Genomic DNA, 25076 nt, shown 5'->3' on the forward strand with positions numbered 1-25076 from the left:
AACGTGACTTCAAACGGCTGTATATTCGTTTTTGTCGCAGACAGGGGGAACTGTTGTTAGGGAGAAGTTGTTAGGTACTTTATACGCTGTGAAAATGCATCCGGCTAAAATACCAAAGAACTCGTAGCTCCAGTAGAGATTTGTAAACCTTCGACGAATTCGCTTAATGTAAAATGAGAGAAGATCAGCTTTAAACTCCTGTATCGTTAGTATCGTTAAAAAAATACTTCTAAAAAGATTATTGAACATTTATTTCTTGTATAAAGAAGTTGTCGAAATTTTAAAAGATTAAGAGATTTTAAATTCAATATCAATATTTTGAAATGGTGTATAACTTGACGCGATAAAAAAGTTAAAATATAATTTTAAAGATAAAATATTGAAAGTTTTAATTTAAAATAAAAGATAAATTAATCTTCCTTTATAGTTTTGAAAAATGTTAATATATTATAAAAAATAATGTATATCTTTCTTTATTTATAAATATCTGAAAGGTATTTGAAATTACGATAAAAATAAAGATAAATTTTGCTCAAGTAAGAATAATGGAAAATAAGTTTCCTCTCATTGTCATACATTAACATAATTTTTTAAAATTTATTCTATATAACAATAATAAAAAGTATTCTTACTTGTAAATTTAAACAAATAAATTACGAAAACGTGAATATATACGCAACGTTCTCTCGTAAATACTTAAGAATTGCAAAGAGCCATTTTGTACCTTAAAAGGAGCATTATGTTTGAGTTTCGAAAAATGGGCGGACTCCTGGATTCTTCAAGAAGCTTTTCTCTGCGGTGGAGATCGAGCGATGCATTATACCTCTCGAAACGGGTAAAAATGCGAGGGATCAAGCGTCCGAATTGCGCGTCAGCTGATTGAAAGGCAGTCGGTGACGTTGCCGAAAGGCGCCGCGCCACGCGACACCTTCGCCGAAATATGAGGACATAAATTCCCGCTACAAGGCTGACCTCCAAATGGCTACCATTAAGCACCCCGTGATTCCCATTTCGACTTCAAAGTATCGAGATCATGATCGAACGATCCTTAATGGCCCCCATACAAAAGAGGTGCCACGATCGGTGATCCGAACGCATCTATTTTTCGTGCTTCAACGCGTATCCAATAACTCTTAAACTAAGATTTTAACTCTCAGAGACCGGAAAAACGTATCCTGAAAACCGAGAAATCGGGGACATGCGCGTTTGAAAGATTGAGGAGATTAGGAAGTTAATTCTCAAATCGAAAAAAGACAATTGAAGAATTGTGAAACTTCCTGGGCTGCATTCCGATATTCACTGTCAGTAATGTATTTTTTTCTATATTTCTTTTATAGATTTCCAGCACTGACAGTAAATATCGGAATACAGCCCTAGAAGTAAGCTGTATATAGCATAAGTTTATAAATTTGGAAACACACACGTTAGATAATATCTGATGTTTTGCGACTAAAAGATCTAGGCACTTCTCTCTCTCTCTCTCTCTCTCTCTCTCTCTCTCTCTCTCTCTCTCTCTCTCTCTCTCTCTCTCTCTCTCTCTCTCCCTCTCTCTCTCTCTCCCCCTCCTCTCTCTCTCTCTCCCCCCCTCTCTCTCTCCAAACGTAAGAAGTCGTGTAAATGCGTCGGGAGAAGTTCAACATTTGCAGATCTCTAGATTACGAGTCTAAGAAACTTATGTCGCGCTCTAAAATTCGCGCTCTTCAATTGCTAGACTTTCCGTTTAATGATCCACGAATAATAAGCGTACTGAGAACCCGGCCCTTGAAAACGACTTCCAAATACGAAAACTAGAAACATAAACATTAAATCCATTTTATATGGTCTTTAATTCTCACACGCACGCACATAGAACGCAGTGAGATAATACAATTTTATATACATAATTTTATGTTACGTAACGCTGAAAATTTTGCAAGAGCTGTGAAATTTATAATTAGCGCAACGTGTAAGAGATCTTCTACATTTATAATCGTGCCAAATTCGCCGTATAAAATAAATCTAATTTTATTTCAAATATTGCCTTGAATTTTAACGCAGGTGCATATATCTCACATTTCTCCGATAATTGCAAAATCGATCAATACTCCCCAAAATGAAATGATCAAAGTTTCATGAAAAAGATGGAAGTTTCGCGTCGGTTATCCCGCTATTTATTGCTATTTAAGGAACAATCCGTGAAAGACGACCCGCAATTAACCTAAGTATCGGTCAGTGATGATCGGCGCTGCAGCGCGGGCGCGCACCTCGGCGACGTGACCGGCGTCCGGCCCGATCTGAAAGAATCGCGAGTCCATCCACGTAACATAAAATATAGTAAATCGGGCAGAGAGTAATGCCCGGCTCGTAAATAACATGACATATGTTCGTTGGAGGCACGGCTGGCATGTACGCGTAAATCTCCTGGTCCCGCCGATCGATAAAACGCCGCTCGCTCGCTCGTTGGAGCGCCAGCATCAGCCTCTGGTCGCCGCGCTCGCGATCGGTCGATCATTTGCTCCTAATAAATCGGGCGAGTGTTAACGATTGTATTAGCGAGTAAATTTTTTGTCTTCTCGCCACGGAATAAGATTTAGGTACGACGCTGTGCGAATTTGTTCAACGTATTTTTAAACATAAGCCACGCGGCAAATTAGACGTGAGTATATGTAATTTGGAAAGTCACCGCCACTTTTGGAATTTCTGACTACGCGTTGCAAAATATAAAAAGAACACAATATAAATTGTATCGTCATTTTCTTTATAAATTGTGTTAACGTGTAATTAAATCATGCAATACAAAATTATAGATGTATCACATTTGAAAACAATTTTTAATCTGGAAATGTGATTCTTTGAAAGATTTCAGATATTTTCGGAAATTGAATTCCGGGAAATTACAGTGAAAATAACCGATGAAAGGTCCAATTTTTCCCTCGTATAACCTTCATCATTCCGCTTTAGGGAGTTTCGGCCGATTTTGCAATTATCGAAGAAAAGGGGGGACAATTGCATTTGGCTGCGACAAATCGCTATACACTGAGTGGACAGGAAAGGGTAAGAGAAGAGGGAATAGCCCCGGAAGTGCGCGCAATATCAAGCCTCACGTATACAATTTAGAATGGTTGTGTCAAAATCATTTATTCGCCGAGAGATTGATGAGCGTCGAAATGTTGTCAAAAAGCTGAAAGTAGTTGATACGGAATGTCTCAGAATTCGATCGAACGGAGATATATAACGCCGTTCCTTGCGAGATTTGAAATAGATTTTCCCTTGGGGTAGAAATTTCAAGAACAACAATCATTTTTCACAACTGCTCGAATTTGTAGCAATGTCTGAGCAATTAAAGCTTAAAATTTAAATTTCATAAAATAAATAAGTCGTCATAAATCTAATAACAGATATAACGTTTCATTATTTATTTTAGCCTCTCATGCAAATATATTAATTTGCGAAAAAAAAGATCTTTTTACTGATGCTTATAACTCAGAATAATATAGGTATACAATGCTTCTTGATATATTTTCGCCAAAAAAAAAACAAATTCAACTTTTAGAAAAATAACATATACCAACTTTTTGTCAATTCAAACATTAATTTATATGTACATATTTATACATTTCACGTTTAAGCGCTTTTTTAATATTCCTACGCGGCACCGCCACATCCGTATATTTGATGAATTTTATAATTTGTGATAAACAAATTCCGAAAACTCAATGATTAAATATATAAATTTACGTTTAATAAATTGCCGAGTATAATTTAATAATCATGGTGCAATCTCATCACGAAAGAGTTCATAATTGCAACGTCAATAATTTACGATTGTGTTGTTCAATTGCCAATTTTAATCCGTTATCATCTTTTCTCGAGACTATAATTAAGTGTTTGACGTGAATTCTGTAAATTCAGCGAAATCACAAATTCTGAATAATTTGCGAAGTACTGTATTTCTGCAGTTTTCCACAAGAAAACGTTTCTGAGATCCTATCATCGTTAAAAGCATGTAATTAAAATTGACGAACCAGCAATCACGAGTTAACAAGGTACCAACGCAAAATACGTCCCATTCTTTCCTCGTCCGCCCATACTCTTGTATTTTATAACAACGCTTCCTTCTCGATTATTGACGTTTCATTACGCAAAAGAAAAATCGCGAAGAAAAGGGAGAGTAAGATATTTTCATGTCACGACAATCGAATGATCGACTTTCTACCGAAGTAAATGTTAATCGGACTAAAGTTTAAAGTTTAAGACTAAAAGTTTAAATGTTGTTCATAAACTGATGCCAACTTATCGGAAAAATTCCGTTATCTGCAGCAATTATAAATTTACTTACTAGAACTTACATACAACTTTTCTTTTGTTATACTTCAAATATATTTACAGCAATATTTTATTATAAGTCGAAGGGTTATGAACGTTCAAAAGAATCATAATTGGTTGCGCATTGACGAGTTTAAATTTACATCAAACTTAGCATGTACAATCGCGCGAATTAGAGCGTGTTCTATTTCGTGCAATCAATTGCCGGTATATTACCGCGATACGTTGCACGTGCAATTTCTGTATTAGATTATGCGATCGTGCCGTGATTAATTGCGAGTTGCAGTTGTACGCGCAATTATTGCCCGGTTGAAAACAGACAGAAGTATACGTTGCGATTTGCGTTGAATTGACTTACTTGCGAATCGCCGACTTCGGACATGCACGATCCACGCCCTCAGTCCCGAGATCGATCCTTAGCTCGGTGCTGTAAATGAAAAAAAAATGGACGTAATAAAATACTGATATAACAAATATAATACAATTTAGATATTTTTGTGTTTCTATTAAAACGGAAATTAGTGTAGAAAAATCGTAATTCTTACATTATTGCACGTTATATTATACATCTTATCATCTTACATGTATGTGAAATGTTAAATAATTCCATGTCTCATCCTCATAATAGTATTAAATCTCTTTCAATAACAATTAAGAGATATATCAGTGATCGAAGTATTATATTTTTAGAATTATTTGCTTTCAAAGCTTTTATGCTTCTTTTTACTGTTAAGAATTATTTGACAAATTTTTTTTGTGTATGTTCTGTTATTTTAAAGAACGCATGTAATTAAAATCAACACTCGTCTATAAAAAAATTACCTCGCCTTTCCCTCATTTATATGTTACGTCGTTTAATCTTCGCCAAATTCTTTGTGTTAACAACCGTGAAACGTTTTACCTTGAAGTGCTCACTTCGACATAAATCCTCTCCGTTAATTGCGCCATACGATCGCGCGAGTAATTTAAACTCGCCCGCTCGCCCCGGCTGGCGGCCTGACGAAATAATATTCCGGCTAAATGGCGGCTCGTGAATCCCGTCCGAATGCGCGATAAAACCAATGCCAGGCAACGTGTTTACAGTTTTACGAGGTGTCAGTGAAATGCACAACGCAAGCGAGCTACATTCGCGTAACATCATGAATTTATATGATACCCTAAACTTTTCTCGCTATAGGGCCATTAATCAGATCATCTTTTTTTGTTGTTTGAAAAACTCCACAATTTTATTTATATTTCATCTATATTCATAATCTTCAGAAAAGTTACTTTGAAATTTTTAAAAAATGTAGTAAAAAGTATTTCATAAATTTTTTATTTTCAATAATAAAAATAAAAACGTTAGAATGTGAATGACAGTTGCAATATAAAAAAATAATAGATGTATATATAACTTAAAATAAATAAAATTTTCATACAATTAATTATGATATAGATAGATAAAATTCCTGACTTTTTAATAAGCTTTATCTGGTCTGTAAAAAGAACTGCAATTAATCAATGACGTAGTCGCTTAAAATCTAATCAATCTATGGCGAGAATTGTTTTACAAAAATAATATAATATAAAATGTTTAAAATACACCCTGCCCCAGTTTTCAGTGTCTTCTCTTTAAGCATATACAAGCACTTTAAGCTTTATACTTTAAACATTCAAATTCTTCTCTTTAGCATGCTAAAGTGTAAAACATATGCTTATAGAATGTGTAATATTATCGAAATATAATTATCACAATTGAATAATTAACCTCTTAATTAGCTTAGTTTAAACAGGCGATTAGCAGCAGCTGTTACACGACATTGGCACGCCTTGGTCAGTATTTGATGTCGTGGGTTATGATTTCATCCCTTCCTCCTCGTCAGTCCTCCTTGACGTTGCGTATCTTCCCCGGAGGCTCCTTGAGCGTCTAATTAACTTGGTATGAAATTATGTTCCATCTTTGTACCCTCCTTAATACACCTAGACTTATGTATAGTATCTAAGAACTCTATATGACTCAGAGAGAGGACTCGAGTTATTCAAGCATCTAAAGTCTCAGAGATTTAATAATGCAATTTATGATACATTACAATAATTTAACAAGCAAAACTATATGCTAAAAATATAATGTAGTAGATCGTAAAAAATTTACTATCCAAGAATTTAAAACTTTTAAAGATTTTACATTCTAAAAACGTAATAATCTAATTCTGTGCGAAATAAAATTAAATTTTAGGAGTATACTCCTAAAATTAAATTTTAAGCTAAATATATATAAAATATGATGGCAATATTTATATGATACATTTAATAACGTCAACAAATTTTATCTATGCGTTTACAAATTTTATCAAGCTTGTCTTACGAGAAGACGAAGTCTGATTTGAATTTTTTAATGTTTACGTCTCTAATGGTTACATCTAAATCTCTCAGAATCAAAAAGATTCAATTTATTCAAAAGACTTAAACAGTTTGTAAAGACAAACTAAATGAACTTAAGCATTCTAAAAGCTAAAAATCCAAAACTTTAGTACTCGAAATAGAAGCACTCTACGGTACATCGATTGGATCATTTATTATGTCAAACCCTTCGTCATTTTCCAAAGCCACCCTTGACTCAACGTCAAATTTTTCAAGCCCTTCATCTCTCCCTTAACAGTTCGCACCTCAACTCATCCTCTCAACCATGTCGGCTGCAAGACGCTACAGCTGCAGCTGCAGTTCTCGCGTGCATCCGCAAGGGGAGGAAGAGGAGGAGGATTACAGGGAGAATGGGTATGGCGTGGGATGATTGTGGGGGCAAATGTAGGTGGGGGTGGATCGTACATACGCGGCCGATGCATGCGGTAATGGCGGTGCATACGGTGTACCAGTCAAACGCATACCGTATTGATTTTAATATATGTGTAGGAAGCATCAGAGAGACGAAGAGCAGATGAAGAGAATAGAAGGAGGAGAAAGAGGAAGAAAAAGGAAAGAGAGAGAGAGAGAAAGAGAGAGAGAGAGAAAAGAAAGAATAGAAAGAAAGGAATGCAGTAAAAGAGGAAGCTTTTACACGTCATTTAGGCACCTGTGGCTGTGACTACTAATGCGTCAACATTTTGCTCGTGTATTAAGACGCATTGGCAAGTTTATTCAAGTCGATTTATCTTTATACAGAATATCGTGCACACCATACACCATTTCTAATGTCTTGTTCTTTACGTTTACTAAAAAGTAATGTAATTCACAGCGTAAATTATTCCCAAATCGAGTTTTATAAAACAAATGAAATTTTTTAGAAAGATGTCGCGTATAAAGAATCTTTCTTTAACATCGTCTCATGTATGAAGTAAATAAAATAACTATCTCCGGATATCGATTAGAATTAATCTGCTCTTTCGATTAAAAATTCGTCCACTCATGAAACTAATTGCAAACGTTAAAATGAGCAATAGGGGGAGATAGGTTTGTAAATGACGAACGCACTAATGGTACGTGACAGTGGCTAATTAATTAGTATCGAATGTTCGACACAGCAAGAGCGATTATATGCAACACCTGAAAATCCTAATCACCTGCAAATTAATCTGGACAAACATAATAGCAGGCTTACTATTTTTAATCAAAAAAAGACGGTAAGTACACTGAAATCGTTCAAGAATTAAAATAGTGAAAAATTTCATGTGTAATAAATAAATATGATTTCACAACTCCGTAATTTCCTCATTACTTCAGTATTATTAATAAAATAATCTAAATCTCTTTTATCTTGTATTAATTGTGCCTATAAAAATAATTAGTACTTTTAAAAACTTTATAATTTATAACACAATTATCTTAATTGATTTTATTAAATAAAAAAATAGTGTCCGTAAAGTGTCCGTGTGAATAATATAACGATAATAATAACAACAAATTAATTAATATGATGTTCTATATTCGACGAAATTATTACACGGAAGTGTTCATCCTTAATCTGTTTAAATCGATACTAAATTATATAACACTCAAAATAACGAGATAAGAGAATAAACAACTCTCTTGATATGCTAACCGTTGCTCGTAACAATAACAAAACTAGTTATAAAGATCGAAGTATAAAAGGATTAAAGTGGAGTTCCACCCGCATCGCTTTTGTTGGTGAATTAATCACAACTTAATTGAATCTAGAACACACTATGTACCTACCCAAGCAGACCGAACTGCCCTGTTTACTAAATGTCAATCATCTGAAATATTAATCTACATACTTTTGTTACAAAAAAGATTATTTATTTAAGATCTATCGCGATAATATATATATATATATATATATATATATATTGTAATAATATATAAATTTTTTTAGTAATAAAGGTAATAATATTTATTACACCGTTAAAATTGTCAAATGTTTATTAATATTTAAAAATTATGGAAATTATCTCTGAATTACAGCCAAATTGCCATATTTACTAAAAACACCAATCCAAAATAATAATTTAATGCGGCTTTATACACAATGAGATTATTCAGTACCAACAAGGATAACTGTTATATTGAAATATTTTCCCATAATCAAGTTGATATTTGTTTTAAAATCATTAAAGATAATAATTATTTATTCAATTCTCAATAGTGAAAAATTATGAAGACTCAATATGTATGACTCAATTAGGGATTTAATACTGCAATAATCTTGCTCGCTTTTTTCTAACGTTGAAAAAAAATTAAGTTAACTTTTTCGATGCCAACATGCTGATATACAAGCTCATATATCATGGAAATATCTTGTTTAGCCTTAAAAAAGTAACTTTATATAAAGAATTCTTACTCACTTAACGAATAATTAATAAGCAATAATAAAAGTTTAAAGAGAATCTTAAAATTAGAGTTTATGAATTAAATGTAACATTAATATAATTTATTAAACATAACCTGTAATTTTTTAAATTCCCACGGCTACGAGTGAAGTTACGTGAGTGATTTCAGACTATACAATCAACTATTATACCGCTGAAATTAATTGGGGTCTGTTATTGAAGACAAGATTTGCCTCTATTACGTGACTTTGCCGCATTTAGCAATTGACAGTGGGCAATTACATAATTAATGTTGCTCTGCTCTGTAGGATATTGCACTTTAGGCGATTCTCACATATCACTTATTACTCACATCGTATATGATGCATTGATGCATTCGACTGTGCGTAATAGAAGAAAAATAAAAAAATACAGGATACCAAAAGCACCAGCTATCCTTTTTGTTACAAATTCTTTTATATACTATATTTGAAATCAGCATCGGAAAAGGAAAAATAAATGATAAAATCAAATTGTTTAATTAATGTCAAATGGATTCTATTTACACAATATCCAAGACAATATCCAAGACAATAGTTTTAAGATATCTTATCTAATTAAAATAAAAAAATTATGATAAACATATAAAATAAATATATATATATCACTGCAAAATATAAAAGAAACAAAATAAAATAAAATTTAGTAATTTATTCATTCAATTTTATTATAAATATATATATGTATATATTCATTTTATAAAAATACTTATAAAAAGTTAAATTAATAAATATATAATACGCAAAATAAAATGTTTAATAATTTATACATTCAGTCCATTTATTTCGATAAATATTTCACGCATATTTTAATGCACACATTACGAAGCAGGTCTCACCCATTTTCATTTGCTAAGTATACCCGAACATTTCCCAAAATATCCCGCATCGGTCTTTCTTTACAAGGCTTTCTCTCCCCCGTCCCCCGAAAACCCGTTGACGAGATGTATAAGCTACCGCTGGATAAGACAAAGGTTGGCAAGAATGAAGAGGGGGAAGGCAGACGCGGACTTCCTTCTTTGTCGGCCCGTGAGTCGAATGGCGGACGGACGGACGGGTTAAATTTGCATGGACGCTTGTCTGCGTTTCCAATTTCACGCATGCACACATTCAGCAGCCCCGGGAAACAGTTTGGGCATTGCAGTCGGCGCGGGTGGGGCGAAGAGGGAAGGCTGATAATAAACGGCGTCGATTTCGGCATAAATCAAGGCCGTGAATCCCGGCGCGGCATCTTCGCGGGCGAGCGAAAAAAAGGGGGGGAATCGGAGGATAGAGAGGGCGAAAGGGAGTCGGTCCATCGACAACGGCCAAATTAATCCGGCAAGCTTAAACAAGCGGAAACCCCATCCCCGCAAACCATACCCTCTTGCGGCGAGGAATTCCCACAACGGACCGCGCGGGATTCCTGTTGCATTTGCATGTGTTATTATTACCATCGTTTAATATACATGGTGTACTGGAATTATATTTGTTCGATGCAAATTTTGTCTTAACAAGGACGTCAAGACGCGAACGCGATTTTCTCGAAAATTAATGCTACAATAAATTCGATACAATTAAACAATTGATTGCATTATTTTTCGATGCCGCGGAAAAATCAAATCCGAATTCGAGTCAGAAGGCGAATATAGTCGAATTAAAGTCACGATTTATGGAACACTCGACAAATCAATCTTTTATAAGTCTAGAAGCTTTGCAAGTCTAGAAGGAGTAAGATATTCGAACAGACGTACGAGAAGTTCGTCTTTCGTTTCATTTTAGATGCGTATGTCTATGCATTTCAAGTGTATTGAAATTCAGGCAGCCCCCTCAAATCGTTCGGAGATTGAACAAACACCATAAATATAAAACTGATAACAATCCGCGATTGTCCGCGCAATATAACTAGGACGCACGCGTGATTTTTTTTGACACATCAATTGTTATAATCGTTCAGTTGCTGTGATAAAGCGTGCGGTGGGCTGCATACGCGCGTATACAAACATACACGAAAACTCGAACGATCTTTCAAATTTTTTGCGTAAAACATGCAGTCTCGAAGGAATATTTTCTAATGCGTTAAGTTAATTTAGAAATATTCACGAAACTGGATGTATAATAAACAATTCTCTTAGTTCACAACTTAGAATTATATACTATATTTTTTCTTTTAATTACTGTAATTAATCTTAAAACTAACGTAAGGCTAACCGTGGCTCATGCGATGGAAAGATCCCGAATCCCGACGAGCCACGCGACGGCGACGCATCGACTCCGAAAAGAGAATCCTCCTCGGAAGCACTGAATCACCACTCCGCGACGCGATCTGATCAATTCACGCGCGTGTCGATACCAAAACATCGCGGTTAACCCTTCGTGTGTAACGTCTTTTTCGGCACCCGTAACGGGTAACGTCGGGTCACTCGTGTCCGACGCCTAAAAAATACTTTAAAGTGTTCTAAAAAAATTTGAAAAAATTCACGTTACCTTATTAACTATCCTACTAAGGATCAATCGCTATATTGCCGATTTTTTCATTTGTTTAAACAATATATTTATATAAACAAATAAAAACGTGAAAAATGGACCATTTTTTTTTTCAAAAAATCGTAACTTTGGCAAAAATTAATATATTTAAAAAAAAAAGAAATTAAAGTTTAAGAATAGTATATTTTAAAGAAAAAAATATTAGAAGTAATATGTATAAATTAATGGGATGCTTAAGTTTTGAGCATCAAAATCACGAGTAAAATACACATTTTATTCATTTTTTATCAATTTTATTCATGAAAATGTAATCAATCACAATTATTTATTACAAAATTATAAAAAAAAAGTACAAAAATATGAAAAAATTATATCGAGGCTAAATTATTGTGCACAGTCAAAACATATTATTTATCGATAACTAAGATTAATCTATCACGTCCCAATGAAAGAACATGAATTTTTAGTAAAAAAAAAAAACATCCAAATTAAAATAAACATTTTACTCACCTGCTATTTTTTATCAACGTAACCATGCAATGTCGGGTCACTCGTGCACTTTCAAAATTTCGTCTAGCTCTCACAACGGCTGTTTACGCACTAGACCGTCGGCGCTTGGGGAGAGAGTAGTATACAATTTTTTTCAGTATAGTTTGGTCCCGCCCTCCCCCCCCCCTCCCTTCGAGCTACAGGGGACAGTCACTTTCGCCAGGGCACGAGTGACCCGACGTTACGCACGAAGGGTTAATTAACAGGAGCGATCGGCATTCGCGACAATTCCGACGTGCGATTCGTTTCCCGACGGATAAAAGTGAATTTAGAAATATTGACGAAGATTTTTAGATGTGATAAATAATTCTTTTACTGCTAGGGTTCATACAATTTGGAATTATATATAATTTTTCAGTTCGTATAAAATTAACATAAGACTGACCGTATAGCTCGGACGATGGGAGGAAGATCCCTCGACGATCCATATGCGACGTATCGACTCCGGAAAGCGAGAATCCTCCTCGGAAGCACTGGATCCACCACTCGCGACGCGATCCGATCAATTCTTCACATGCCGATACCAAAATATCGCGGTTAATTACGATTCGGGACGGTCTAACTCCCGATGTACTCCGATACGCGATTCGTTCCCGACGGATATAAAAACTACGGGTGGGACGCGACCCTCGATTTCGCACTCCCGGTATTAGAAATCGCACGCGCGATCCACATACGTCACGTAAAAAAAAAATGCGAAAATGCGGAGACACCCGCGTTCTCGTGCGAACGCTCGAACGACCCGGCGGCGAGTGAGGCGAGAATCGTGTCGCGTGACTGCGCGCGAAGGTGAAGGTTAACCGTTCGCGCGTCGCTGCCGCGCCCGGCGCCACGGCCGTCGAATTATATACATTTGTTACACAGCGATACATGTAATAACTATCGATACTTTCTTCGCGTATCGATCTGCGTCACCGATTATTCTCGCGTGAAAGTCAAGTCCGCGTAGACCGGAACGCGACGACGACGACTAGTGGCCGAGTGGCGTGCCTCGACAACCGTGAGATGTAACTTGCGCGTCGGATCGTCGCGGGATGCTCCGATATCCGCTCGTTTGACGCTCGTTCGATTAGATTACGTTTCTCGACGTTGTGTCGCCGATTCCGGTATTAAATGAACGCACGCGCGACTCGCTCTCGCGCAGCGTTAAAAGGACGCGACGAGGACGTCTCTACGTGGCCGGGCGACGCGACGGTGGCGCATATAGCAAGCGAACGGCGGGCGGTTGCGTCGGTTGCGACGGCAACTTCACGCGATTTGAATCTGAGGTACTCGATAAACCGACATCCCGAATTTTTGACCGCAATATTAATTATTATTTATTCTGCATACTGAAATTGCATCGATTAACCCGACAATGCCCGACTGACGCTTCATTTAGCTCTTTATAGATATTGATAAGCACGTTGTATATCGTCTTTGGTTTGTTCCCCGAATTTGAAAATAACGGACCGCGAGACGAAAAGCCGTTACGCGGCGCGGCGGTGCGCCGCGCCGCCGTACTTCGCGGACTACTTCGCCTTCGCGTGGGGGCACTTGCGGAGCGCGAATTGCGTTGCGCGGCCGGCGCGATCGAAATTCTTACGCCGAAACTGCTAAGCCTGTTCCTCCGTTTTCGCTGCACGCTTCTGAATCAGCGCGATAAGTCAGAATGAAAGAAAATATATTCGTTTCATTAGCGAGTGATGGGGATAGGCACAAGGGTTCAGTTCGGTGTATCGCTTTCCGAGAAGCCGTCGCCTGCGCCCCGCGGCCCCGGCATCGCTGCTCGCACGCGCGATTCGTCCCCGACAAATGGAAAACAACGAGACGCGAAGGTAAAGGTACGTATACACATATATAGCTCTCGATACGCGACGCACCCGACACGCGTTCGATATTTCTGGTATTAAAATCTGCGCGCGCGCGATTCACTTGCGACGCGCGAGAAGCACGAGAACCGCGGAAATACCGCCTCGATTACGTGTGAATGCTGAAGACGACGCGACGATAATCGAGATCTGGATTGTATATCTGGTATTTGTAGGTGAACGCGTCAAGATTTAATGCTCGCGCAGTTGCGAGTGCTCGACGCGACGCTCGTGTATGTTACAACGATACTTTACAACCATCGCGATATACACGTAATGCATGTAACAACGATCGAGGTACGTAATTTAATATTCTTTCAAATATTAATTCGCGCGTATCGCTTATTACGCGATAATTGATACCGAAATTGGCGTCGAGTCGTTTCGGAATATTTCGTTCTATTTATACCGAGCATTACAAATTCATATCGTCCAGCACGAGTTATCGTCATTGTTTTGTTCGACGTACGAAAAATTTCATATATATAGAAAAAGGGAGAAAGAATTGTATTTTTCGTGTGCGATGCGATGAAGTCGCTCGAAAAAAAATCGCGCGATCGTCGCAAAGTGTTAATCAATGACGATATACGTATATAAAGTATATATGAGCGTCAGGAGCGTCAGATTGCTGGTTGATGAAATATTCGACACCGCGATAAGGAAACTTTGCCATTATTAATGCGTTCCGTCGTCACGTGTTGCATTAATTGATTTCATCAATAATTATACGCCAAGCGTGCGTCTGCTAACATACATTTTGTGCATGATCAAATCGCTAGACATGCGTTACGCATCGAATCGCTAAACATAACGTCGTGTAAAATTTTCAAGCGCTGCTGGTCTGCGGATTTTTATCGAAACTCTGATTATGTTGTTAAGCTCGTAGTCTAAACGAGTGAATAATGTATATTAATTACATCTGAGTGCCACGAAGTTATTTATATTCTTGCGATTTAGCAATGTGACACGTCTATAATGACAACGGCGGTAATATCTCGCGATTTTGCAACGTTCGATCGCGTTTTAAGGTGGTCCTTTCGTGAGAACAAGTATTAGATAAGTACCTGAATTTGATATATGTTAAATATACAGTAATAAGGGACATGTGTACGAAAAATCAAGTGAGGTTACCGACACTTTACAAGAAATAAGTCATTCTAAATGTGCGTTCGCGGAGCGTGCCATTGTCATTCTATCCTTGTTTACATCTAACGAACGAGAAAGATAGAACGATGCAAATCGCCACGGCCGAGGTTTTCAACGAATAATACGTGTACTTAGCGATCAGACGAATACATTATTCATGTCTTAAAATATTCCCTGAAGTTTCCGGATTTCGTATACATACCTTGAAAATAAGAGGGCTTGCCGAATGTTTTGCGCTCTGATATATGAGGTTAAATAAGTAGTGGATCCACGCGCATATTGCTTTACTCGTACCGTCATGCCTGACCTAACCTAAATCGAGTCCAACCGCACTACTATTGTGATATTTTTTTAATTAGTAAACAATTAAATACGATTAACGCGTGCGTGTAAAATCATGTTATATTATTATAATTATTGGGATGTTGTGTGTAATGTTTGTCACTGTTTGTTTTCAATTACCTCATGACGGACTGTTACTTGACTAACTGAGTCCGCGAAAGGACCACCTTAAGAGACCGAATGGAAAAACTGGAGTCACATCGAACGCGCGTTATCCGTTAATGAAATTTCGCGATTAATTCTACATACGAGATTTATTGTAGACATCAAATTCATCAGTTATAAATACGTTACGCAAAGAACAGATGGTTTCACGAGCCATCCTCTGTATAATAAATCATTCATATTCTTGCGGTTTAGCAACGTGACGTCTAATGACAACGGCGCGGCGGTAACATCTCGCGATTTGAATTTTGCAACATTCGCTTGCATTCGACGCACCAAACGATATTAATTATTTTATAGTTGTGTGTTATTTTCACGACACATTAATATCAACGCAGATTAACTTTATAGGTATATATATATATATATATATATATACCTATATATAACTTACTTTGTTATCATTTTCTAATTCTTAGAACTAGAATAGAAAAAAAATAAAAAGTAAGTTAAACCGAGATTAAAATTAATCCACCTTGGTATATATATAGAAATGAATATAAGGCGTAAGAATTTTTTATCGCTTCTTCTTCTTGGGCACTCGATCCCAAATTGAGTTCGATATGGCCTACTTTCAAGTCGAATAATTTCGATCGCGCCAGCCCAGCCGCGTAACGCAATTCTGTATATAGCGTGAATATATGCGAAAGCGAAATAGTCAGGCGCTTTTCGTCGCAGTTTATGACTACGTTTACACATGCAGCGGCTTGTAATCCGGTTGAATAACTATACCGATATACTATCCGATCCGAAACTTTTCTTCTTCTCATTATAACGATCATTTAAATGTAAACTCATTTTGATACTTTAAACATTTGAATCAATATAGGTATTTATATCAAAAGATGTTGTCAAAAAAAGGATCATATCAAATGATCGTTATAAGTAATCGAAAGAAGACAAATTTTTGCTCGAATAGTATACGGTACGCACGGAGAAAATTTTTTGTTATATTTTATCCTTAAATTCACTACAAACTTGGGACAACTTGGCAACCAAGGAATTTTTAAAATATACAAAAGACATTTTACAAACAACGTGATGAAATTACCAAGCAGATTGGTAAATTTTGAAAAATTATTGAAATTTCCTAGATATATTTTAGTAAAATTAATCAAACATATTTTATATTTTAATGTAATGGATATTAATATCTTTTATTATGGTAGATTTTCATCAGAATAGCTCGCATAAAATTCTTGGTGGTACATATGTTGTCCCACAACTACCATGATTTCAGGGTAAATTTTAAGAGAATTAACTCCGTGTATAGTTATTCAGCCGCATTATAGGCCGCTGTGTAAACGTAGTCAATTATTCTAACGTTTTATTTTCTAACGGTTCGCGAAACTTTTACGGATCAAATATGATCTATAACGCCTATTAACATCAAGTGTACCAAATCCGGCATCGGACAAACATTACTGTATCGAGTAAATTAACGCGATTTCAATGCAAGATGCGTTAATATCGTACTCGGAAATTCGAATCGTCGAACGTTGCAAATTCAAACCGCGTAAAGTTGCCGCCGCCGTTGCTGTTCAATTGTCGCGTCGTCGTCGTCGCTTCGTATAGAATTTTGCCGCGTCCCTTTTTGCATAAAAGTGAGTCGCGTACGTGCATGCGCGAAGTGTTAAATAATATCGAAACGTAATCTAACCGAGCGGGAACTGTTAAACTGACAGTGAATCGACAGTAAATATCCAGAATAATGTAGCGGCAAATATTTCTCGATATTAGATATTGTACCGCGGTATTATTATCGCGTCCGCTTCATGGATTTTACCTTGCAAGAAATATTGAATTTATATCGAAAGAGCATCGGATCACAGTACGGTTTTGCATTATAAACTCATAATCTGTCGCGGACGTGTTTTGTGGTTTGTATATAAATACTTGTCCAAGTATTCGCACGTAATCGAGGTATCTCCGCGATTTTCGTGTTTCTTATACATCGGATACACGGATTTTAATTTAATACTAAAAATGTTAAACGCGTACCGGAAGTGTCGTATCGACTTTCACGCTACCACATCGTCGAATTGTCGAACGTTGCAATTCAAACCGCGTGAAGTTGCCGCCGTCCGTTGTTCAGTCGTCGCATCGTCGCCGTCGCCGCTTCGTAAAGAGTCTCGCCGCATCCGTTTTTGCGCAAGAGTGAATCACGTATTAATATCGCGAAGCGTTAAATAGTATTGAAGCGTAGGCCGAATAATCAACCTCAGAGAGGAGTTGGGAGTCGTTACATAGAAGAAATATCGAAAATAGTCCACGCTGAGTGAGTATACATAAATGTGAAGGCAAAACAATCCTATACGACGCTTTCCGTGACAGGTTATCTTACGGGGGAATTTGTACGAATCGGTGACATGTGCTTATTAAAATATTGGAAATGCTAAATCGGGCGTTATCTTGTCGTGTCAAGGAATGACAATTCTAATGCACAATGCATTAATATATCGCGACCGGAAATTCGAAATGTCCGATCGAGTGCATTTAGTCGTTGCAAATTCAAACCGCATAAAATCGCCATTATGTAAGGACGCCTCGCTTCGTTTTTCTCTTTTCTTGTGTAGAGATGAGTCACGTGAAGATATATCGGGGTCGATATATGTATATTAAATATCGCGCGGTCGCCGCGACGAGTTAAATAGTATCGAAACGTGATTAGAGAGATAGAATATCGGATGACGTATCAAATCGATATAGTGATTATCGGAACGTCCCAAAACGATCTAGTAGTGAGTATACTTTTCTCGCTATATATTATCACTTTATCACAGCTTCGTGGATTTTATTCCGCGGGAACCAGTAACATCGTACGAATTAATATCTGAAAGAATATTGAATTGCGTGTATCATTACACGTATTCCATATCGCGATTATTATAAAGTCCTTGCAACGTATTATTTAACAAATGTCGCGTCAGACACAACAGTACGTTAAACTTTTACCTAAACGTAGTCACGAGTATTCAAGCCTCAGTTATCATCACGTTGTTTAGCCGTTCACATGTAATCGGAGATATCGCATTTTCACATTTCTTACGTTGTTAAATATTAAATGAAATTTAAACCAATACTTTGAGTTAAAAAACATTTTGTTATTTTTAACTACTATGTGTGTTAGAATTTATTATTTTAACACAAAACAGTATTATTCTAATTCTATTGGTTTAAAAAATTAGATTAACATTTTTTTATTATAATTAAATTAATGACATATTGAGCAGGAGCAGTGACAACCTGTAGGATGGTTAAAAATGATTTGAATGACTAAAATTGAATATATATATATAATTTAACACTATGAAAATAGTGTCAAATATATTTAACAGCGAATCGTGCGCGCGGATTTTAATACTAGAGATAACGGATACATTTCGGAAATATATGTATATCGAGTGTCGCGTTATTCTTTTACGTTGGTCTCGTAACTTGTCGAAGCAAGTTGCACGGGTACCAGATATGTCGGAAATGCTAAATCCGGCCATTTGGCCGAAAGGGCCAAAATATGGGAATATCGAACGTATATTAATGTATCGAGTTACTTAACACGGTGCATTAATATCGTAGTAAAATTACGTAAAATATTCGGAACATTATAGATCGTCGAGTAGTCGAGTGCATTAATTCGCTGTAGATTCAAGCCATAAAGTTAAGATCAGCTTTCAATCGTCGCGTCTTTGCTACGCGAAAACGACTTGTCTCGTCCTTGTTTTCGTAAAAGCGAATCACTATGCATATTAAAACCGAAAGCGCCGAAACAGAAACCGCGTGGTATTCGCGAAATGTCAAATGGCATCGAAATGTTGTCGAATCTGATATCGAAAATGTCAAATCAATTCATCAACGATGAATATCAGAACGATCTAGCGACAAGTATACATTGCAGTGTTGAACTCGTATAGTGTCAAGTTACACTCAATTTGAATCATTTTTAACAATTCCCACAGGTTGCCACTGCTCAATGTCGTTAATTTAATCAAAACAATATTAATTTAACTAAACCAATGGAGTTAAAATAATACTGTTTTGTGTTAAAATAGTAAATTTCGACACACATAGTAGTTAAAAATATCAAAATGTTGTGTAATGTAACTCAAGGTATTGATTTAAATTTCATCCTTTAATAATTAACAATGGCTACGTTTACACCCAGCGACCTGATCGCGGCCTGGCCTATATTGTGACCCGAAGTAGGTCTAGTCATCATTCGTTTACACCGAAAGAAACCTAAAAATTGACGGGATGCGTATTTGGGATCGCCCTGAATTGCAGCGAATTCGAACAAGCAAATGAAGCTTTTAGGACGCGTCGCGCTTGATCGCGCGTTTACATCGCAAATGATAACGGCCGATTTCAGGTCGGCTCACTAAAATACGCGCCGGTCTGATCTGAAGCCAGGTCCGGTCGTCTATCAACTGTTTACAGCAGGCGGGCTAAATAATTTAGGTCGAATTTGAGGTACAGGCCGCGGCCTAATTTCAGGGTGTAAACGTAGCCATTTGCGATGTAAACGCGCGATCAAGCGCGACGCGTCCTAAAAGCTTCATTTGCTTGTTCGGATTCGCTGCAATTCAGGGCGATCCCAAATACGATCCCGTCAATTTTTAGGTTTCCTTCGTCTTGATTTGCGGATTTTATTTTGCAAGAATCACACAGTAAATTATAGTATATTAATAACAAAAAAGTATCGAATCAAATAATAAACAGTTAAATTTATAAAATCGTTAATGTTTGCGATGTTGTTTGTGATATAAGATGTAAGACGTACACAGCGTACACTCTTGTCCGACCCGAGAATGTTAACCTTCACCTTCACGCAGTCACATACGTATATTGTATATATCTATGGCAAACCGGGCCTCTCAGTTATCGTCGTGTCGTCTAAGCATTCGAACATGATCGAGATATCTCCGCGATTTTCGTGTCTCTCACGCGTCGGAAGTGAATCGCGTGCGCGGATTTTCATACTAAAAATGTCGAATGCATACCAGAAATGTCGTATCGTGTTTCGCATCACACTTTTAAGTTCGTCTTGGCAATTTTCACTTGTCGATGACGAGTTGCGCGTATAAGTAAATCGAGAGTAATCGAAGCATAGAATAGTTTTTTGTAATTATGTAATTTGTAATTGATAATATTTTTTATTTATGGCACGTGCGTGCGTGTGTGTGTGTATATGTGAAATACGAAAATGTTCATCGCGCTGCGAGTGTTAATCATACCAGTGTTTTTCATACAATTTTTATTTACGGAGGATAATTCGCGTTTACGATCACATCGCGTGTGGCGGATGTAACCGCGCGCGATTGTAATTTATCATGTGACTTCTTTACGCTAGTATCGTTTACGATAGTATAAATTATCGGATCGCGTCGCGCCGGGTATAATATTGGTATAATATTCGCTTTTCCGGAGTCATCGGAGTCTCGTCGAGAAGTGCATCGCATCATTGAGAGATCTTTGCAACGTCTTGATTAAGGTAAGTGTTATATTAATTAAGTTTCATGATAATCAAAGTTTGTACGAAGATTTGTGTATATAAAAGGATAAAATTTATGAATATACTGTTTTACGATAAACTTTCTCGTTTCTCATACACAAAGAATTTAGTATTTAAAAATCAATTATTTTACATTGAATCGTAATTAACTTCGAAATTCTCTAAAGTCAAAATAAAATTCTACATGCAACGTTTGCCTAAACGAAACTGTAGAAATACATTATTTCTCGCATTGTTGTATATATTGTATAAAACTATATTCAAATATTCTTTTAAGAAAATAAAATAAAATATCATCAAAATGAATGCAAATATTTAATCAATCTAGCATCAAGCGCCTTTACTTTTATCATCATTAAATTACTATATTGTCTTTATTTATTTCTTATTATTATTAGTTTCTCTCTCTCTCTCTCTCTCTCTCTCTCTCTCTCTAACCTCAGCTTTTTATTTGTATTATTCCGCTAACGTGTACGCATTTTGTTAACGAAATCTCTCAGACAGAAACGCCGACACGCCGTCTTCCTCCGAACGTTGCTTTTCACGAGCGTTTCTCTTATCAGAGGGAAACGCTACGCGACACAATAAGACGGAAATCTGCTGGAAGGAAGACGCCGTGAACGGAAGGCAAGAGGGAGAGTTTATCTCGGAAATAAAAGTACGAATAAATAAAACGGAGAACGAATGCACGAATGTTCGTACATTAGCCTTCGCGAGAATGCATCCAAGGATACCTCCATACCCTTGGATGCATCCTTCGATCAAGCGTATGCAGAAAGATCTTTGGATATTAAAGACACCGAGCATATAGAGAAGCAGAAGTGTATCGATACTATATATACTAATATTGATATTCTCCCTCCGATGGTGATATTTTACTTGCTGCTTGATGCTCTTATTAATATCCTTTCTATTGTTATTTGTCTATAATCTTTACTGATTTTTTTCTATCCAATGAGAGAAACATATAATATAAAAGTTTTATTCATCAGTATAGATAAACTGAAAAAATTTTCGTGGAGATTAGAAATAATATGGTACGAAATTTCATTGTATTAGGTATAACATTTTTTTACATTGTATGAAATTTTATTACACAATGCTCTTTGTATTATGCGAAAATATTTTACAATTTACCGCATTTAGTTTTTCCATTTTTTCACGTTTTTTGAACATATATTACCAGAAAAGGTAACTAAATATACAAAAATATGCAATGTTGAAAAGACAATCTTTTGACAGACAACACAAAAAAAAGAATAATTTATGATAATATTTGTAGATATTTCGCTACGGCGCGGCGGCGCGATGGCGATACGACTTAAAATAATTAAAGAATCGATATTTGAAATGTTGACTATAAGCCTAGAATGCGCCTGAAACACATATATGTATACACATGCATATATAATAATAATTCTTACACATTTTATTTTTGATCCATAAATACACTACCGATATCGTTCTTGCCTATGCTCAGTAAGTAATGCGACCGTATCTTTCCTCGCAAATATATACTTTATTGTTAGCCGAGCATTCTCGATTCTTCTCGATACGTGCAAAGACCGATAGTAACAACGTTGCTATTTTATTTAGAGGCGAAAAGATGAAATATTTAAAAAATTTGGCTGGAAACAAAGCGATACCGTCTATTTCCAATTTATGAACTTACGTGAACAAGGGTCGGCTGGTCGTTCTCAAAGATTTAAGAGGTTTTACATTGTTACGAATGCATACGCTTTTGCATCAGCGCATAATAAATCTCATGGAATACTGAATTGTATGTATATATGTATATTAAAATATATTTTTGAAAAATGTAGTTATAATAAGGGAAAAATGATTTTTTATAATTTTTTATTTTAAAATGCTGATTATCGTTATGCAAGCTGCTCTTATTTATCGTACCAATTCGATGGCCGATATTGCTAATTAATGATTACTATACATTCTCGTAAACGCGCACCGATTCGATGACCGATATTACTAATTAATGATTACTATGCGTTTCTCTTAAACGAGATCGAAATAATATTAAAAACCGAAAAAAGTCCGTTCCGATTTATCATCGACATCATTTCACATTTTTCGCGATTTCCGCTTTTTGATACGATATCCTCTGCTTATCCTCGAGACAGGCTATACGTGTTTCAGGAATAACGTAGAAAATGGAGATGGAACTAGTTTTTCGTCGGGACAAATTAAATTTCAGTGAGCCGACGCGCTCATACCGACGTATACGCGAGCGCGAGCGAGCAAACTCGATCGCGCGCGAACGGGCGACGAGACATGAAACACGCACGCACGTACTCGCATGCATGCACGCGCGTACGCGTATCCGCATCATCCCGGATACACCAGCGTGCATTATACGCGACGTGTTAGGGGATTTCGTAATTCTCGCGAGAAGGAGAGAAAAAGAGAGAGAGAGAGAAAGAAAGGCGCGGTGAATCCGAGGAGACTCCGAGGGACGAAGGCACGAAGGATTTCGCGTTGTTCTAAAAATCTCCGAGAATTCGTGAGGCTGCAACCTAGAGCCATGTTGGGATGCATACGTGATGCGAGTATCGTATTGTCTCGTATCGACAAATCTAGAATCGTACGATATGACGGAAATGTGATGCGTATCAAACTTTGAAAATTAGATCTTTCATCAATTCACCGAAAATATAACTATTACGTGATAATATCATATTTGAATTGGTAACAAGATTCTTTATTTTATATATATTTACAAATAACACGCTCTGTGTAATATTAAATTATGATAATATATATTTACGAATTAATCTCAATCACGATAGTATCTTATGATAAAAAGTAAAAAGTTATGAGAGATGACTATCTCTCAAGAAAGAAGCAAGAATAAAATTAGACGACTAAACTTATACCTTTTCATTTAATTTTAAATAAAATTTTATTTCAACAGGATTTTGATTAAACTTTATTTGATTAAACTTTGCGAGAAAACTTGCTTCATGTACAATATATTGTAACTATATATGTTACATCAGTAACATGCCATGAGGTATCCTGGCATATGTTTTCGAGTATATTTGACAGCCATATAACAGGAGGAATTGTTACTGGCATCTGCGAACTATTCTTCACAATGGGCAATAAAGGCTCACAATGATCTTCTCTCAACGGAAATAAATTGTGAAGTAGACATAACTGCAGTTTACAGCGAGCATGAAAGAGCTAACTGCGGAGCTTTCAAAATTCTACCGGCACAAAATACATATAAAATTAACGAAAGAATTATAGCTTGTTCGATTATTCGCACGACTCGTGATCAATAATCCATCTTAATTCTATGAAAATTATAATTGTCATTAAAAGTAGGTTTTGATAAAAATGTATGAATTTAGTCTTGAATTTTTCTGTTATTTTTTTTTTTTTTTTACTGTAATCACTAAAACTTTATGTCAACATTTAGTATTATTCAGGAATCCGCATTTCGGTATCGTCAATAAATAACGGTAGTTACGAGCAAGGATAGCAGAACAACAGTGATATACGGCAGTTAAACATACAATTGTCTGTAAATAAATACTGTTATCGATTAACCTGACCGTTCTGACAGAGTTTAGCATACTCGTGCGGTACCATCGATCATCGAAAATTCACGATGGAATTAGACGAGATTCGATATATTTATTTATGCGCGATGCCATCGACGATGACATAGCCGAATTCCGCTGTAACGTATTCAATAACGGGTTGACATTGCTCTGAATACCTGTTGATTAGATAAAAATATTCCGCCGTTTAATCCTGCCTGAACGTTTAATTTTTAACTCGCAAAGAAAAACAGGAATAAGCTAGATATGCGAGCCGCGCATTAATTAACAAAAATATAAATTCCCTCTGCGTTCGGTGAGTTATTAAATTTCACTGTAAATTTAAAGTATTTCGCTTCTCGCGGAAAATAAATGCGGGC

This window comes from Temnothorax americanus, unplaced genomic scaffold, assembly GCF_048541705.1.
Source record: "Temnothorax americanus isolate GAGA-0224 unplaced genomic scaffold, ASM4854170v1 Scaffold87, whole genome shotgun sequence".
NCBI lineage: Eukaryota > Metazoa > Arthropoda > Insecta > Hymenoptera > Formicidae > Temnothorax > Temnothorax americanus.